Genomic DNA, 12022 nt, shown 5'->3' with positions numbered 1-12022 from the left:
GGTCCGGGAAGATCCCACATGCCGCAGAGCGGCTGGGCCTGTGAGCCATGGCCGCTGAGCCTGCGCATCCGGAGCCTGTGCTCCGCAACGGGAGAGGCCACAACAGTGAGAGGCCCGCGTACCACAAAAAAAAAAAAAAAAAGAACTCCCCATTCCTTCCTACCTCCAGTCCCTGGTAACCACTATTCTAACTTTCTGTCTCCATAAATTTGAGTGTGCTAGGTATAAATGGAATCATACAATATTTGTTCATAATATCAATGTTTTAAAACAGGTTTCACAATAGTAAGAGAGAAAAAAATAGCATTCAAACCTAAAAGTTATCTTATGAGGAGACTCTCTCAAGACTAATGCTATTTTTGATTTTGTTGCATTCAAATGTGTCACATATTGTATATACTTAAATATACATTTTGCACACCTGTGAAGATATCCATACAATGTATACACCATGCAGGTGTGTTCTCCAAACACCACTCATTGCTCCTAAATTTCTTCTCACCAAAGCCTGTCTCATTCTGACTGAGTCCCAGGACTGTGGTCAGGTGTCATGCCCAGCTCTCTACCACAGGAGTGCTCAATGGGTGCAGGTTAAAAACACCTGGGGGAGTTTTTCAAAAATACTCATTCCAGAGCCTTACCCCCAACTGAGTCAGCATCTCTGGGCAGGGGGCCCTAGCTTTAATATTCTGAAAAAATATCCCCATGTGAGTCCAATGTGCAACCACAGCTGAGCTCCCTTATTCCAGACAATCCCTAGAGGGGTTAGTACCAGTCTGGTGTGGAATATGATCTTTTGTAGGGTCTGAATCAGCGTCTTTCTTCAGAACATCACCTTCCCAATCCTCTCAACTTTCTGGGCACCTTTAATCCTAACCAGGCCTGCTTAGACCCTTTCCCAGATGCAAACATGGGCCATGCCCCAGAGTTCAGGGAAGGTAGGAAGGGCTGCTGTCAAGAGAGCCATTGCTTGGCCCATAGAGATCCTTCAGCTAAGAGCAGCCTGGTGGGTCCAGCCCCAGGTCACTCTTGCCAGCACATCGGAGCCTATGAACTCCAGCCACGAAGCTGAGAAGAAAGAAGCTGGTTTCACCTGCAGGAGAGTAGCCCCTTTGTAGACCAGAGCAAAAATTACTGTGAAAACACACATTTCTGTAAAGTGATCTTCTTGTGATTGTGCTTGGAGAACTGGCTATTTAAAGGGAAATTCCTGACAGTGTTAACAAAAATAAATAACATTTTTTATAACACAATTATTTCCCATTTTATTGGTTTTCCACTTTTACCTCCTAGCATAGTTCAGGCTCCATTCGACATTTCAGAGTGACTATACGCTATGTGTTAGTCGTGTGTCAGCCATCTGGGCCCTTAAGACAAGGAGGACGGCCTCCTGAGATGGTAGATAATTCTAAAGGGTAAGGGGCTGCCCTGGAATCCAGGGCTAAGAATGTCGATGGCTAAAGCACAAGTCCCACTTTAGGCCTCCACAAGTTACTTGCCACGAACAGTCATTGGTTTCTTTGGACGGAAATCAAAACTCCCCTTTTTTTCATGTGATCCTTATCCTGGAAGGGCCGACTGAGTGCACAGTGGGACAGGAAAGGGTGTGACGAATGGCCGGTTATGGAAACAAGTGTTCATCTGATTGAGAGAAAGAGTTCTCATTTTTTCCATTGCAGCACTTGGGCTGAGGAGAAGTCCAGGATTTGGAGGGCTGCATTTGGAAGGGGAGGAGGGTACGCAGAAGGAGGTGGGAATAAAAATAGGCCCCGTGTGTACCCAGCATTTCAGTTAGTCTCTTGAATTAAGCACAGGACAGGGGGAAACAATATATTTTTAGTAACAGAAGTTAAACTGAGCCTCTTTGGCTCCTGGCCAAGAAGAGATCCCGGAGGCAGAGTTTCCGGGGGCTCTGCTCTGGGACAACCAGAGTCAGCTGTGGCCTCGGTTGGCGGTGGACGCAAAGAACCAGGGAAAGGTCCACTGTGGGGCAGGAGGGGAGAGGCCCCAGCTGAAGTTCCCTGCTGCGTCTTGCCTTTTGTGGTGGGGTCTCAGACAGCCTTCCTGGGGCCTACGAGGGGGAGGGATTCCCCTGAGTAAGCAAACGTGGCTTGGTGTACGCTCGCAGAAATCCCAGCACGGGGATTTTGACCCTGAGCCGTGATGGAAGGTTGATGGGTGTTAAAGAAGAGAAGGGACTCAGGCCCATTATACAGCTCTGAGAGAGCCTGGGCCAGGCGGGAGCCGAGCCCCGAAGCAAAGCCTGATGGAGGAGCCCCTGTTCGGCAGAAACCACTGAACTTAGAACCCCTACTCTGCCAGGTCGCTGACCAGGGGTGTGATCCTGAAGGTGAAGATGGCCATCAGCCAGCGGGGGCCTCTTGAGGGAAGGTCTGAGCCTGCCCCCCCATGGCTGTCATAGTTAGTTTGCTGTTTTAGTCTTTTGCTTATTTGTCAGATCTTTATCGAACCCCCATCATGGCCAGATACTGAGTTGGTCACTAGGAACACAAACAGCAGTAGCTAATAATTCTACATTTATAATGTGCCCTGAACTATTCTAAACGCCTTACAAAATGTTGTCATTGAATCCTTACAACAACTGTATGAGTGAGATATAATTATTATGTCTATTGTACAGATCAGAAACTGATAGAGAAAGCTTAAGCATGTAACTCGCTCAAGGTCACAAATAAACTATCTCAGAAGTCTTACTCTGAAGGTCACGCCCAAAGCTACCATATTTCATCTAATCTATGGAACCGAATATTGTAAGATGTGTTATTTTATGTGACACTAAGAAAGAAAAGAGCACGATCAGTTAGCTTTGCCGTACCATTATAGGATTGCATCCTCAACTTCAGAGATGTTAAAATGTGAAAAAATGTGAGTCTTGAATTGACAGCTGTTACACAGAGGCACTGTCTCTCTTCTCATGGGCTGCACAATTGCACAGGAGAGACCACCTAAACAGTCATCATGCAATGAGGTGAGCATCAGGTGTCACCAAGGTGGAGCACACAGATTGCTGCGGAGATGAGAGAAGCGAGACCTTCACTTTTTTTTTTTTTTTGCGGTACGCGGGCCTCCCACTGTTGTTGCCTCTCCCGTTGTGGAGCACAGGCTCCGGACGCGCAGGCTCAGCGGCCATGGCTCATGGGCCCAGCCGCTCCGCATCATGTGGGATCTTCCAGGACCGGGACACGAACCTGTGTCCCCTGCATCGGCAGGCGGACTCTCAACCACTGCGCCACCAGGGAAGCCCTAAAGAGACCTTCACTTTTGCCTGAGGGTCTTGGGAACCCATCACAGAAGTGACACCCAGCTGTGCCTTAGCATTTCTCCAAATACAGAAGGGGAGGATGAAATGGGAAATCTGGGGCATTTTAAGGGCCATGGTTGATAACGCTAATGCTAATAATATAGCAATAGCTAACAATAGCTAATCATTAATAGCTAATCACTGTGTGCCAGGAACTGCCTGAGGGCTTTCTATGCATCATCCCATTTAATCCCCACAGAAACTCTGTGAGAAAGCACTCTTGTCAGCCAGAAACCTGAGGCTAAGGAGGTGAAGCAATTCATCCCGCAGGGCACAGCTAGAGGGAAATATACCAGGATAAGGATCTCTGGAAGCCTGACTCCCAAGTTTCAGACTTTAACCACACTGCTGGACCACCTCTCAGAAGTAAATTAGTCTGATAACACTGTACCGTATAACTGAAATTTGGAAGACAGTAGAACTTCAATGTTCTCACACACACACACAAAAGGTAAATATGTGAGGTGATGATTGTGTTAATTTAAATAGTTCAATGGGAGGAATCCTTTCATAATGTGTATGTAACTCAAATCATCACGATGTACACTTTTGAGTACTGGATTGGCCAAAAAGTTCATTTGTAACATCTTACAGAAAAACTCAAACGAACTTTTTGGCCAACCAAATTTTATTTGTCAATTACTATACATCTCAATAAAACTGAAAAAAAGAAAAAGAAGAAGAAGAGAGTTAGTGATGAGACATGTTCACCAAAGTCATTCTCATCCACTGAGCTCTCCATTTCCTGGGATAAGCACGAGTGAGGGCTGGACATTGTCAAACACAAAGATTGAAGAGAGACCTCTGGGAGACCTGACTCTGAAGTTGGGCAGAGAATGACTGATGGGCGGGAGGTTCTGGAAGGGTTGCTTAAGATGGGGACCTCAGTCATTTCAACTATCAAGTATCTGCTGAAATCTCATCCTGAGCAAAGGTCTGTGCCAGGCATTAAGGGGACTGTTGAAGGAAGTCGTGGCCTGAGGGCCAATGCTGAATGAAAGAAGTACAGCGTTGAATCCCTTCTCAGGCCTGCCTGGTGTGGCACTCTGACCTGGTCTCCTGCCTCCTTCCTCTTGCTCACCATGCTTTAGCCACACTGACCATCCAGCACTTCCTTGAGGAGGCTGAATGCCTTCCATTTCGTTCCTTTATGCGTGCCTTGCCTGGAACATCCTCCAAGCTCCAGCCTCTTTTGTATGGTTTGCCTTTTCTCTTGCTTTAGGTCTCTGTAAAGTTGGTCTCCTCCGAGCTGTCCTGCCAGTTATTTTCTTCCTGTTAATTTTCTTCCTAGCACTTTTCAGAGTGTAGAATATGTCCTTTATTAGTTTGCATCTTTGGGGGCAGAAATTTTGTTCACTGTTGTGTCCCAGCACTGAGCATGGTGCTGGCATATCGTAGACACTCCCTATCTGAATGGATGAATGGCTTAGCTTAGAATCTAATCATGGAGCCAAGAGGTACATCTATGATACAGAAAATAGCTGCTGAACTTCTCAAGGAATGGAGAGATTGAGGTGGGTGGAAACTGTCAAGGAAATGCATTGAACAGGGTGGGCAGAATTCAGAGACTTAGGGATGACCTTGGAGAAAAACCAGCTGGGGGAGATAATGCAGTCTGTGGGAGAACAAAAGATAGTTTTCTCTTTCCTTCAGGTTTGAAGCACCTTTATTTTCAGTATCTGGAATCACCCTAGCTTTCCTTACCTCCTGAGCTCTCCTTCAACTTACTGTAACATGGGTGAAAGCCATGGCGGCCAGTTGTCCAGCCTTCTCTCCCAGAGTGCTTTGGTGGACTCCCTTCGGGGACCAAACACAACATTGAGACTGAACTCTCATATGGCTCCTCAGCCTAGGAATGGGGATGTTTGGGGGAAACCTTTATGGATGCCGTTCTCACTTCCAGCATCATGAACAAAGTGATTCCCAATGTCCAGAAAGGACCTCAGATGGCCATATTTTAGAATCCTTTCAAGGATTTTAGAAGCAGAGATATAGCTCAATAATTATAGTGTCTTCAGTCAGCTATTCCTGTCCCCTCGCCACCCACTCACACAAATCTAATAGAGCACATCATGTGATTCACTCTCTTAATAGTTGTACAACTTTGAATTTCATGGATTTCCACACCATAAATTTTGAAGGTCAAGATTTGTTACCATTTCATACATGTTTTGCCTTATTTATCTTACATGTCTAGAAGGATGTCTGTCTACAGAGTATTTAAGTCTTATTTTTATTATTTATTCATGTGTTTACCTCTCCTCACCCCACCTCCTGAGGGCAGGAGACCATGTCTTATTATCATTGTAACTCTGCTGCCAGCAAAGCATCTTTAACAAAAGTTTCTTGGTAAACTTGAATTAAATTGAAGAGTTCCAAGACCTTCCAGAAGTTCAGTTCTCTTTTTAGCGGAGCAAGTTGCCTCAATTCACCTGAGCCCAAGGTTGTTGCCTGTTAACCATATAAACCAAATTCGTGTCCTCCTTGTCAAAGACTATTAAAGAGCAGACATCTCAGTTTAGCTTTGATTGATCTGGGACTTAATTTGGGAAGCCTTGCCTTACCCAAGATTAGACATTATTGAACAAGAAAACAGAGAACGAACTAAAATAACTTTCTGCTATAATGGAACAACAATTTAAAAATTTAAGCAAAACTCTTTGCCATCAACCCTTTAAAAAGCATCTAGTTATTTCAGAATTTGTAGGGCATATTAATCGCCACTTTTCAGCCAAGGACAACACCATGCAATGGAGCTAGGAATGAAGTCATTTTGGTACGTGTTTTCTGGAACGGTGCCCTGAATAGTTTTCTTCTTGACATATGTCCAGCTCTTTAATACAGCTTAACATTAGTAATGCTCATAGTTTGTTTATAAAAATCATGTTTAGAATATGAAGGAAGCATGGAAAAATTCTCAGAGTGAGGGAAAGGAGAGAAAAGTAAGGAAAAAAGCAGTTGTTGAGGATGAGTGAGCATTTACCCTGAGAGTGCGCGATGAGACTGCTCTGTCAATGAGAGCCTTATCCAAAGAGTCATCCCAATGATTGACATGACATTTGCTCCCTAAATTAGGACACTCTGAATTTAGCTAAGGATTATCTTCTTCAGATTCATGCATTATTCACTTAATCCACAAATGACTATTTATTACTTTTTTATTCCTACGAAGCAGGCAGAAGCAGTGGTAACAACCCCCATAGCTTTTGTTCATGCATTTTCCTCTCCATTAATCTTCTCATTCAACAGAACCCTGTCAAGTCTTCAGAAGGAATTGTGGATGTTCCCAGACTCCAGGTTCAAGGACTCTTCCACCAAGTGATTATTAAGTAAATGTTTGCAGTAATATTTACCCACTTTGGACTGTTCCTATCTCTGGTATTTCACCACAATCAGAGCCTGATCCCAAGATCAACTGGGAAACATTTTAAGGAAATAAAAGGTAAAATCCCTTTGTGAGGGCGGAACTACGGAATTACAGAGAGCCTTGGTAAATTCTCCCCAGCAGCTGGGAACAGTCAGCCAGAGAGTGATGCAGAATTCATAAACCATGTTAAAAGTTTTGGTGCCCTGGAAAAAGCTCTGAAATGTTCCAATCATTAAATTACTCAACTGAAATCACTTTCAGATGAGCCAATTCAGAGCAAACATTACCAAGCTTTTAAACTACATCATATGTTCCAAAAGTAAAATGGAAAACAATAAAGCAGAAAGGTCTGTTCCCCCACTGGCTTATGCAGGTGATTTCAGATTTAATACAAAGAAATCTCCAGTATGTCTGCCTTCAGCACCAATAACGTGAATAAGCTTGGACCACTGATTCCAAGGAGTTTAATCTTTAAATGGTTCTGCCAATTAGAGTTAATGTCAGGACACTTCATACGTGGTAGATGTTCAGTAATGTTCATTTCACTGATACGTAAACACATGGATAAATAACATCTGATGAAGAGAATAAGGTGAAAACTCCTAAAGTTTGGCAGAGTAAGATAGCCCTATGAAAGAGGATAAAAACAGAGGTCAGAAAAGTAAGACAAAAAATTGCAGACTAAAGCGCTGACAAAAATCAGAGAAGAAAATTATAAAAAGGAGTAAGTGGTTGACAAGATCAAATGTAGTGAGATGCCTTGGACTGATAAATGTCAAGTGGATTTAATAACAAAGTGGTAATCTGGATGATGATAGTTGCAATTTGCATATAAGACCAATTAAGTAGGCAGCCTTTACCACTACCTCCAACTTCCTGCGTTCACACCCTTGTATAATCCCCTACCAGGAGTGTGGGCTGGATTTAGTGACAGAATCCTAGTGAATAGAATCTGGCATAAGTTATGGATGTTACTTCTTGTGTTAGGTAGCAGAAAGACTGTGGCTTCTCTCTTGGGTTGCCCTCTCTTTCTCACTCTCTGATTCGCTTTTTCTGCCACGTTGTGAGCTGTCCTAAGCAGAGAGTTACATGACAAAACCCCTAATGTTTCTGGCCGGTAGCCAGGGCGAACCTGAGGCCTGCCAGCAGCCATATGTACCCAAGCACATTTCTGCAGTCACTTACTCTGTTAGGAATATGTATTAATAAACATGGATTATTTTCATTGGTCTCAAGAAGTACTGCTATGCTATTGCTGAAGATCACAGGGTAGCCATTCTCTCACCTAACAGCAAAGAGTGGTGGCCCCATGGGCTTAAGGATAACTATGGAAGACATCCCTCCTAAATGACTGAGCTAAGAAGATGTATGTCTTCTCACATTCAATTTACTCTTTAGTCTCCCAATTCATGGTTTCATCTATTGCTTCAATGTCCATTTAGAAAATTCCAAACTGTTTTGACTAAATAGGCAAAATAGATAACTAAGAGCCAAAACAAAATACTTCAGAAATTGTGATCTTTTAAAACGGGATGTGTTTTAAAGTCATTTTCTCTTTTGAAAAAAAATACCTGAAGAAAAGCATTTTAACAGGATTGATTAACACAGCCATTTGGTTGTGGTTATTTTGATATAGGAAGTATTTTGATGTAACTGTTTTGATCACAGTATTCTGTTGCTTCATCAGAATGAGAAATTACAGTTTATTTTTTAAAATTATCAACTGATATACCCAATAAATTAGTGGATATTTCTACTCTGATCCTCCCCCATCCTAGATCACTTTGATCTTAATTTCCAGGTACAAGTTGACGATGGGATGAAACTTGGGGATTAGGTAAGGATGACAACTTCACAGTATTGCAGAATGATATTTAAAATGTAAAATTTTACATTACAAGGAACTAGCAGACAAGGATGGTAAAACAGCTGTATTTGAGTATTTAAAGACAAAATATTGAGATCAGTAGAGCTATAAATAAGAACTCAAATGGAAATTCTAGAGATAAAAACCACAATATCTGAAATTTTAAAAAGTTCACAGGATGATATTAAGAGCCAATGAGCCACTACAGAAGAAAAGATTAGTGAATTTGAAGACATAACAATAGAATCTATACACACTGAAGCAGAGAGAAAAAAGACTGTAAAAAATGAGCAACTCAGTAGAATGAAAAGACAAGTCACAGACTGTGAAAAAATATTTGCAAAAGACATATATGAAAAGGGATTGTTATCCAAAATACACGAATAACCCATAAAACTCAACAATAAGAAAATGAACCTGATTTAAAAATGGGCAAAAGACCTAAACAGAAACCACACTAAAGAAGATAGAAAAAAAAGTACACGAAAATATAGTCAACATCATATGTCATTAGGGAATTGCAAATTAAAAAAACAATGAGACACCACTACAAAAAATTTAGAAAACATTTAGCTTTAAATTAAAATTAAAACACAACATATAAAATGTGTAGGATTCAGCTAAAGCAGTTCCTAAGAGGCAATTTTATAACTCTACAAGCTTATATTATAAAAGAGGAGGGACAAAATCAATGATCTAGAATTTCACCTTAAAATACAAGAAAAAGAAGGGTGAGTTAAACCTAAAGTAACCAGAAGGAAGAAAATAATAGAGCAGAAAACAATAAATTAGAATATGGAAAGAAATAGCAAAACTAAATTTATGTAAAAGCTGATTCTTTGAAAGATCAATGAAATTGATGAACATTTAGCTGGACTGATCAGAGAGAGAGAGAGAAAGACACAAATTACCAATATCAGAAATGAAAGAAGGAACATCACTATAGATCTTATAGACGTGAAAATGATAATAAGGTAATATTATGGGCAACTTTATACCAACAAATTAAAAAATTCAGACAAAATGGACACATTCTTGAAAGACTCAAATTACCAAAACTGACTCAGGAATAAGTAGATGATACTTATGGAGTCAACCTAGCACTGATTCACTGAATGCTATTGAAAATGACTAGTTTTGATCAGATTTTATCTAAATATATCAGTGGACCAAAATTACAGATGATCTGAACAAGATTAGGGTGTCCAAATAAAGCCAAACAACCCATTAAATAATAAAATACACAATGCAGTTGATGGCTGCACCACCAAACAAATGAAATATTTTTCACTGAGCTGCTGAACAACTTGACTCAGTTATTTAGGAGTTTTATAAACCTGACCTTCAAGATTTAGATGCGAAGGCACTGTGGGTTGGCTTACTCAACAGCCTTTCCCCTTCCCTCTTGCTTATTTTCTAAGCCTCCCTTGCAGCTAAATAAAGGTGGCCATATGCACCAATCTGGCAAGAGTTATAAACAAATGTCTGCTAGAGGGTGGGGGAAACACCTTGACAAAAGGAAACAAAGTTCAGCAGCCGTCTTGCAAATGAGACAATTGCAGAGACAGGAGTCCTAACATCTTTTAGCTGTTGAATCATTAATGGAAACAATGGCCTTCTTATTGATTTTTTCTTGTTGTTATGTGAGAAAAATATTTATTTAAACAGTTGATGTTGAGCTTTCATTTACTTGCAACTAAACACAGTCTTAACCAGAGAAGACCAGGGCACATTTACATACCCCCATAACGAAGGAAACAACTAAGGCCAAAAGGGAGCCATCATTCAGCTCTTCCCTTGACTGGCTACAAAATCTTAGAACCATTACTTAGCATCAATGAACCTGAGTTCTGACACCAATAGATTAATAAAAATAATAACAACAACAATAATAACTATCTAGTAAAAACAGTGCCGAGAGTGGGAACAAATAAGAGGCTTCAGAATCCCTTTTGGCCACTGGAAAGAAAGACGGTATGTCAATACAGGAATTTTTTACACATCAGAATTGCTAAATCTAGGCTGTGATTCTCCATGCAGCATAATAAAACTTCACTAGGCATCGGTTTTAGTATGAATATGAAGAGTCTTGAAATTTTTAGAGGCACTGACACTAAGAAGGAGTCAACTCCTAAGAGGAACAGGAAAAGTAAATTAAGCACATTCAGTGTTTCCCCAACAGAAGCCTGTGACAATATTTCATATGAAGGAATCTTTGCCTCTGTGATTCACTGCAAATCCCATGACCCGTGTTTCTTTTCACATGACAAACCACCAGGGTTCCCCCAGAATAACTCCTTGTTTAGCAGATATTTGTGGTCAAGGTTCAGAGATTTTTGCCCATAAATGGCTTGTGCTCTATCCAGCTGGAGGAAAGGAGGGCTCATGGAATTTCAGAAGACTGCAACTGCCCAGGGAAATCCATGCAAACCAACTGGGCATGTAAGCAAACAGAGCAAGCCACAGTCATGTGCCACTTCCAGTTGAAAAGGAAAGGGAATAAGATTGGAATACACACAACCATGGTGCCTTACCTTTCTTTCTTGAAGCATGGAGCTCTGTTAGCTTGCTAGTCTAATTGGTTTCTTGTATAAAAAGGAGGGCTCTGACATCACCCAGCTCCACCACTTACCAGCCGGCTGTGTTGATACTGGGGAAATAAACAAGTTGTGTCTCAGTTTTGTCATATGTAAAATAAGGATAATAATAGCCCCTCAATAATAATAACAATAATATTAAATTTATTGAGCCTTTACTTCATACAGAACATTATTTTAAGCACATTAAGTATGTCAAACTCCTGTAATCGTCACAACTCTATGACGTAGACTCTATTAACATTATTGTATTTTATGTTGAAAAAGATTCAAGAAAGGGTAGGAACCTTCCTGAGGTCACATAGCTGGTAAGTGGCAGAGATTAGATACAGGGTTACTGTCAGGACTGAATGCAATAATGTATGTATGTAAAGCCCTGTCTGGCACATAGTAGGTATGTGCCATGATAAATGCTAGTTGCTATTTCTAAGTCACCTTCTGCCCACGATGTCACCTCAGAAACAATTATAGGAATCTATTGGAGGCCATGTGTAGGGAAAGTACCACAAATAAAAGCACTGAATCTTTTCATTGAAAACCAAGTTAGTGGGATAGGAACATGCTGGGTAAGGCAGTTGTAATAGTTTCCTTGGAAGCCTTTCGGGAGAAGCAGCCAGCACAAACCAGTTACAGAGCCATTGTCAATGGAGAACTAAAGTCAAGCTTAGGAAAGAAACAAATGCTGAATTCTCACAATGGCAGGGGAGCTGTAAGAGAATGTAAAGTGGGTAACCCTGCAACAGACACATTCCCACTTCTTTCCAAAATAATCTACAGGGATCTAATCCTTTTGTTTTTCTATTTCATAATTAAAGAGTCACTGGCTATCTTTCTGCTCCCCAGACAACGCCTTCTATTAATATGGACTC

This window comes from Delphinus delphis, chromosome 17 (genome assembly GCF_949987515.2).
Source record: "Delphinus delphis chromosome 17, mDelDel1.2, whole genome shotgun sequence".
Lineage (NCBI taxonomy): Eukaryota > Metazoa > Chordata > Mammalia > Artiodactyla > Delphinidae > Delphinus > Delphinus delphis.
The sequence above is the reverse complement of the archived record's forward strand: the minus strand, read 5'-3'. Positions refer to the sequence as shown.